The sequence below is a fragment of the Desmodus rotundus genome, chromosome 3 (assembly GCF_022682495.2).
Source record: "Desmodus rotundus isolate HL8 chromosome 3, HLdesRot8A.1, whole genome shotgun sequence".
Lineage (NCBI taxonomy): Eukaryota > Metazoa > Chordata > Mammalia > Chiroptera > Phyllostomidae > Desmodus > Desmodus rotundus.
The window spans coordinates 75996617-76005344 of NC_071389.1; positions in this window are offsets into that span (position 1 = coordinate 75996617).

Consider the following 8728-nt stretch of genomic DNA (forward strand, 5'->3'; position numbering starts at 1 on the left):
GAAATTATATGTATGACCCATGGACATGAACTAAGGGTGGGGATTGATGGAGGGAAGAGGGGTATTGGGTAGAGGGAGGCAAAGGGGGAAAATTGGGACAACTATAATGGCATTATCAATAAAATATATTTTAAAAATAACAAAAGACAGAATTTAACAATTAGGCATTTCCAAAGATAAATAGAAGAAAAGTTTATTGTTAAGGCTCAAATTCCTAGACTTGGAAAAGCAAGTACAAGAAATATCTCAGTGACCAGAGAAAAAAAGTATACCAAAAGAGAAGATAAGAGATTTGGAGAATAGGCCTAAACAATTAATTCTGTAAGAGTTCTAGAAAGAGAGATGACACTAGATAAAAAGGAAAGAACATTTCTGTGAGTTAAATTGATAATGTTAGCCTGCAGATTAAAAGGGTATACCGATTTCCAGGCCGCATGAATGAGAAAAGATACGTGTTTCAGGAAATCCCAATAAAATTCCTGAATTCCAAAAAGAAAGAGAAAATCATAAAGAACGTATCACTACCCAAAGAAAAAATCAGGCTGGCATTGAACTGTTCGTAAGTAACACTAGAAGCTAAGGATGGTAGAATCAAACCTACAGATTTGTGAAAGAAAATAGAAATAACTACAAGTCGCAAGCCTTTACCCAACCAAGATAGCCCATCTCGGTGCCCAAGAAGTGTGAAGGTGTGCATGAATTCAGACATTACATCACCCAAATGGCCCTAAATTAGGAATTTTCTCAAGGAAATGCTCTAACAAACCCCAAATGCAAACAGACGTGAAGTTAGGGCAAGATGAAGATGACAGGAAACAGCCACGAGCAATGAAATTGGAGATATTTACATCTGTAATGTACCCACATCTGTCTACCTAAAGGAGTAAGGGTAGACGGTCAGGGAGTCCGTATGTAAATGCCAGTGTGGACTCTTGAAACAGGAGCGTACCTTAGAGAAAATTGATCAATAGTAAATCAAAAGTACTAAATTATCTCAGAAAAACCAGGAATTAGGGCGACTAGTTGTGGGGAACCGTTCCAAGTGTGGGAAATGTGGCTCAGCCCCCCACTCAGAAAAGCCAGTGGGGAGCGAGAGGGGCAGGACCCACGTCCATGGATAGGTTCTCCAGTGGGAAATCAGGCCTGCATTGTACCTAGACTGCTATGGGGCTTGCTCTTGCTAAAACTCCCTCACCCTGAGGCAGCAAATGTTTACTGAGTATCTTTATCTTCCTCAAATCTGGGCTAGACCTTCCAGGTGGTCCTAGCCGTTTGGACCACTTCTCCCGTTACATTGCAAATGTCCTCCTTTGATGTATTCAGCGACACCCTCTCCTGTGTCTGCAAAGATAACCACCCAAAACAAACCTTTGTATAAGGACCTTCTTTGATGTCAGGGGCCTGGAAAACCAATAAAAGCTTGTCAAGGCAAGGGTAGTGGTGCTCCCCACTTGAGGGAGTGGCTGAGTCGCTCAGAGGCACTCTCCTCTTGAGAGAGGGGCCGCGCTGTCCCTTTTCCCCCACAGGACCTCTGTAGTCCGTGTGTATGTGTATTGGAATACTGAAACCTCAACAGCAGATTTTGCGGGCCGAGATCTGCGTCAACTAGTAACTAAAATCACTCTAAAGTTTTTACCTTAAGACCAGGTGAAGAAGGAGAAAAAATACCGAAAAATATTCACTGATCTTACGGTGGTGATACAGAATGTGGAGGAGAAACAGCTAAGTAGCAGCCACCTCTGGGAGGGCTCGAGCTGGCTGGTCTTTGGGAGGTTCCAGGGAGCATTGTGAGGATCCTGGTGACTCCCCTGAGAACCCAGGCTTTCCTTCCTCTCCCCATTGTCTTCACTTGCCTAGGGCAGTGCTGCCTACTCAGGCTCTGAAACACTCCTTGATCATATGGAATAGCTGGCTTTTATCAGGCTGAGTGAGAGGAACTTGCCAATAAGTGGACCCTATTTAACCTACAATTTTTATGTTACAGAGAATGGAATGTAGTAGTTTAGTCGAGCCAATATCCAAGGCCATCTGCCACGGACATCACTCTTTTCATCTGCTGTACTGTATGTGGCACAGGAAGTGTCAGTCTTTCTAGCAACTGATTTGCAGGCAAGCAGTTGGGCTGAGGACTGCGGTCCAGATGAATTGTCCCCCTCAGTTGCTGCAGCTGGAGATTGCTTGTTTGCTTGTTTTTCTGTTGTGAAGTTTCAGCATTCAAGCTGCACAGATTTCAACGAGTTGGGAAGGATAAAAAAATAGGCGGTCTCTCCTTGGAGAATTAAACAAATGGTTCCAAGAAGCCAAGCAATCACTCATTGTCACAATATTTCTGTGAAAATTGCAATTCCTCGCATTGTCAAATTCTCACAATGGTAGACACAAGAAACAAAAGGAAATTTTCCATTTTATAGAACTTATGAGATGAAATTTGACATTTAACAAACTAGCATTTGTATGTTTACAATAACTAATAATATTGATAATATAATATTGATAAATTGAACATAAAACCCCCAACAATAGGGATTGGTTAAATAAATAATTGCATCTTCCAACTTTTTTAAAATTGCAAATCCCTTTAAGTGGTTTTAAAATATTTTCAGCAATTTTGAATGGCATGTGATAAAGATCTGATTTAAATAAAAAATATTTTAAAATATTTGATCGACATGGTAAAGATTATGTTATGAAATTTCTTTAAATACGATATATGAAACCAGGTCTAGGAGATTATTAGTTAATTAAAAATAGTCAAGTAGATAGGTAGTTTTAAGAAACCATGCTTATATACCCTAAATATTTTATTTTAACTAAAACATTTACATACAAGTTCTGTCCAGAAAGTATCCAGTTATGTGATATGAAAACTAGAGACATTTATTGAAGAAGATACAAGAAACATTGTACATAGGACAATGACACCCAGTTCCCTTCAAAGTAGGCACCTTGGAACTTCACTCAGTTCTCCTAATCCCCATCAGCTGCCCTGTTGTATTTTCCTGAATCTCATCGGTGGTCTGAAATCTCTTCTCTTTCAAAGGTGATTTTAGTTTTGGGAAAAGCCAGAAGTCGCAGGGTGCCAAATCTGGGCTGTAGGGGGCTGAGTTACCTGGGTGGTTTGATATTTCACCAAAAAACTCTGCATGAGATGTGGTGCATGAGTGGATGCATTGTCGTGATGAAGCTGCCAATCACCAGTTGCCCATAGCTGTGGCCTCCTGAATCATCCAAATAGTTTCCGTGGAGGAATGCTCAAATTTAACACAAAATTTGATGCAGATTCATTGCTGCACTTGCTCAGCCATTTTGAATGCCACAACCACACAGTACACATGCTCACTCAATGGTATCTACCGCCCCCACTGACTAGTGCAGTGAAGTCTTCATTGTTCACACATGTGCATTCTAGTCCACTCTCCTTGGCTGCCAGGTTACATAGATGTTGCACAAACCATTCTTGTTATATTAACAATGGTTGTACTTTTCCCCAACCGACTTCTTATACTTTAATTTGAAAATACTTTGATGTAACACCAATGCATGAATAAAATTCCTACCTAAACCATATCTGCAATTCATTATCAACAGTTGTAGTTTTAAGTTTTCTTTAAATGGACAGTGAAATTTATATATTTTATGTGTAGGACCTTAAAAGATTTCAAAAACAATTTTGTTTATTCCTTTACAGACCAGTTTTTATAAAGCTATTCAAATTAAATATAATAGCTAGTATAAATAGCATTAATAGGTTTTGGAATAAACTTAACTGATTCTTGGTAAATATTCAACTGGAGCCTTGGGGGCAGGGGAAGCAGGCCTGCTAAAAGTATGTCTTTCTAGAAAGTGCCAGCTTATCCAGGACACGCCTGCAGAGGGAAGGCAAGGGCAAACCTGAGTGTGCCTCGGGGTCGCCTGGAGGGCTTGTTAAAACCGAAATCAGTAGGCCCCACGATGTGATACAGAAGGGCTAGGGCAGGGCCTGAGAACTTGCATCTATTACAAGTTCCCAGGTGAGGCTGATGTCGCCGGTGGGGGGCCACATTCTGAAAACCACCTGCATAGACCAATCCCACAATTTAGTAAATGAAGTTTGGTTAAGAGATAATCCTCTTTCTTCCATTTAACAAATAAGCACTCCTGTTTGAGTTAAGCAGGAAAAGCGTAAATTGTTATATGCATTTTTAAATGGTACATTTATTGTGTTTGGTTTAAGGATTGGAATGTATTACATAGAGAGGGTGTTTATGTATTAATTACAAAATTACTGCTTTCACACCCAGGTGTTTAGAATGACTGCATTTTGTGCTTGAGATAGCCAATCACTTTATTTTTTTGACTATAATTTCTTGTTTCTTTTTCTTTTTTAAATTTGTTTCTAAATGCCAAGAGGAAAGGTTTCAGACCCTTAGCTGCAAACACTTTCCTGGTAATAACAACCAGTGTTTTCCTGGTAAAACTCTGCAACTGTGGTTAGTCTTCATTTCTGATCAATGAGAAACCAACTCGGACATGGGATATAATAGCTATCGCTCTTTATTTCTCTTTATCACGTGGACTTTCGAAGCACACTTGAGATCTCAGTGAGACGAGATGCATTCCGCTTCTCCAATAGGAGAAGAGTCTGGAGGCGGATTTGCAAAACCGGTGGCCTCTGACCTTCAGTGTTCATTTGCGCTAGCACTCTGTCAGGGTTTTAAAAACGGAAATGAAAATGTGTTCTGTTTTTAACTCTGGGAACTTCCTAGAAACACAATAGGGAAACTAAACAATGTTACATCATTATACTGTGGAAGTATATTTCTTTACATGGGAAGATACATTTTTGAGTGCAAAGTGCTAGTTGCAGAACAGCGTCTTAGTATGTGTCCATCTTTGTGTGTTTTTTTGTGGGGAAGTGCGCATACCAAAATGTTCCCAGCAGTTACCTTGGTCAGGCAGGGCGGTGGGGGGGGGGGATGCTGGACTCTGGTATTTTTTGCTTCTGTTTTTCAGTATTTCCTATTACATGTTAGTTATGTAATGTACAAAAAGACAGCTATTATTTTTAAAAAGCAAATACAAGTGACACAAAAAGACCATAACTGTCCTCTCCCACAGTTTATTTTAATGCCCTCACTGACCCTCCTGACACGTAAATTCTACCTTCCTGAAGGAAGGCGGGGCTTGCACAGGTTAGGCGGGTGTAGAGTGATTCACCCACTGACACACCGCAGCATTATGAGTCATAGAGTGTGGCCCTCATTGTGTAACGACTCCGTCAAATATCAGCTGTTTCCTGATACAAACACAGAAATAAGCATAGACATCAATTACTGGTAGTTACCATAGCAACACTTGTGATAAATTCTGGTTTTGTACCTGTGACTGCAGTATTACTTTGGCTAACATAAGAATCTTATGATGTGTATTATTTTTAATATATGTGAAATATTTTAAAATATATTTTTAAAATATTGTTGTAAATATAAATAAGTTATCCATAAGGTTCTCCCCCACAAAAAATGCAGATGACTTACTGGATATCAGATCATCTTCAATTCGACCCAGCAAGACCACCTCTCTGAGAAAATCAATACAGGCTGTTTTCAGTTGCGCCCAATTAAAATAATTGTGGAGACGTTTACCCAATCTTGTCTTCTTCACTCACAACTTCCTGAAGGTTGTGGTTTGATTTTAGTTGCAACACCCTGGTGGTTGTTCAAAATATTATGTTTTAAGAATGAGAAAATCAATTATGTTATTTCACCACAAAATTAACGTGAAAATACAGGCTCTATTTTAAAAAATCTCAATCTTTCTTTTCTATTACAATCAATATAAATCAACCTTCAAAAAAAGAAGAAAGAAAAGAGAGACGATCATGGAAATCAGTCACATTTACATTTGTAGATTGTTTTTAATGTTGCAGGAATGTGGTTGATAGTTCGTGGGAGGCAGAGCAGGTTCAAGCACAAGCTTCATCCCAGCTGATGCTGGCGCTCCGTGAGGGTGGGAACACTTCGAGTCTCCGAGCCTGCGTTTCTTTGTCCCTAGCCCTCAGGTGGCTTTGTGAGTAGTCGCCATTGAGGGCAAGTGTTCCGCATTCTTACTGTCTTGCTTCCCATCCTGTGAAAGTGGACGATCTCGCCAAGGAAACACAGTTGTCATTCAGAGTGTCATTCAATGCTAAACATGTACAGAAGCTATCAAGCCAGAGGTCAATGTTTCCATTCATATTTAACTCAACAAACATGTCATCTAAGTCACTATAAATATTATAAATAGGCAAGAGCATAAGATTTCAAGAGAAAATATTATTTGGGTATTTATCAAGTTTTGGAATTTAATTTACAATTATTATTACTTGAATTGAATGTATTTTGGTCACTTAAATTGTATTACTTTCAGTGATCTGAATGATACCCAAGTCTTTTCCTGTGTCTGCGGGTAATCATTGTTAGCTACGCTAAGATTTCAGGAGATTGGCACAGGCCACCACAAGATAATCTTTACAGAAAAACCTCAGGACGGATGAAAACATCGTGTTGCTCACATAAGATTTTATATAAATAATGTGGCATATTGTAGTTTACACAGCACTTGCAAACGCATTATGTGATTTGGTACAACCCCAGGAAGGTGGCTATTCCAAATTAACACCTGACGTAATGAGACGCCGAGAGCTTACAGGGCTTTCCAGGGCACACTGTTAAAAGTAAACTCTGGGCTCTCAATCCTACTCCATTGCTCCGTGTGTCCATTTTTCTGCCAATGCCATGCTGTGGAGGGACTATGTCAAATTAAAAAGCTTCTGCACAGAGAAAGAAACCACCAACAAAACAGAAAACAACTGACTGAATGGGAGAAGATATTTGCAAACAACAACTCTGACAAAGGGTCGACATCCAAAATATAAAAAGAATTCATACAACTCAATATCAGACAAACAATCCAATGAAAAAATGGGCAGAGAACCTGAAGAGAAATTTTTCCCAAGAAGACATACAAATGGCCAACAGATATGTGAAAAGATGCTCAACGTCACTAGCTATTAGGGAAATGCGAATCAAAACTACAATAAAATTCCACCTCACACCCATTAAAATGTCTGTTATCAACAAGACAAGTAATAACAGATGTTGGACAGAGTGCGGAGAAAACGGAGCCCTCACCCACTGCTGGTGGGAGTGTTAACTGGTACAGCCACTATGGAAAACGAGTGCATCCTATGTTCACTGCAGCGTTACTCACAGGCCGAGACATGGAAACGACCGGTGTCCTTCCACAGATGACCGGCACGGATATACAACGGGGCACTACTCGGCCATAAGAAACGATGAAATATTGCCATTTGCAACAACATGAATGGAGCCTGAGAATATCATGCGAAGCGAAATAAGTCAGACAGAAAAAGTTAAGAACCACATGATTTCACTTATATGTGGGATATAAAACTGAAAGCAACAAATGAACAAACAAGAAAGACAAACAAAAACTCATAGACACAGACAACAGTATGGTGGGTGCCAGAGGGAAGGGGGCATGGGGATAATAATGGGGAAAAGGGTTCAAATACGTGGTGACGGAAGATGATTTGACTTTGGGTGCCAGGCACACATGCAACATGAAGATCATATATCACAGAAATGTACACTCGAAACCTATATAATCTTATTAACTAATGTTGCCCCAACAAATTTAATAAAAAGAAAAAAGTAAACTCTGGTTCTTAAAGGCTTTGGTTCCAAAATGAGTTTTGAAAGAAGCCCCCCTCCCCACCACCATCATACCTCTCTGGCCGCAGGAGTCCTCAGTCCTATGGGCTATAGGGACCCGCAGTGTCCATTTGTAACAACCCAAAGGGAATGTGTAAATAGGGGGTGTCGAGGGGTCCTCAGGTCAAATTGGCATTTCCCAGCCTCTGGTTCCCAGAACAACAACCATCTCCTGGGACTGTCCTCCTGCTTCTGGAAGATGTATGGGTACATTGATTTATCCACTGAAGAAATATATACATAGCACTTTTGATATGCCATGCACTTTCTGAGGTACAAAAAAATCCAGCCATGAACAAGACAGACTCATCCCCTGCCCTGATAGACCGGAAATACCTAGCGGTGAAGATGAAAGCGTTATCAGGCGATCCCACACAGGGTGGTAAGTGCAAAGATGCACAGTCCATGGTGCTAAAAGGCAACTAGACAGAGGTGCACCAACTCTGACTGGGTGCGGGGGTGTAGGAGGAAACGGCCTGAGTGGAGACATAAACAATAACATTGGAGACAAGGAAGGCATTAGTCAACTAAAATAATGAGTAGAGAAGAGGGGAAAGAGGGAACAGCATGTGCAAAGACCCAGAGGCTAGGGGAAGTGTGATGAGTTTGAGGTGGGTGAATTGGGTAAACCAAGATCCTTACCAGTTGCAAAAAGGAGTCTGGACTTTATCTTGACAATGAGAGGGACCAAGAAAGGGTTTTATACAGAGGACTGTTATATGAAGGTCAAGGAAGTTGTTGAAGTAATCCAGTTGAATGATGATAGGGTGGTCTAAACTAGGTAATGACAGGGAAAAAGTATGAAAATAGATGCAAGAGATCCTTAGAATGTAGACTCATAGAACTGATGATTGATTGGATGTGGGGGGCAAGGGAGAAGAGAGAACCAAAGTACAATTCCAATAGGATGAGGGTCCCCAAGTTCTTTAGCCCAGAGTGCCTGCAGAGAAGTAAGGCACTGGTATTAGGACCTC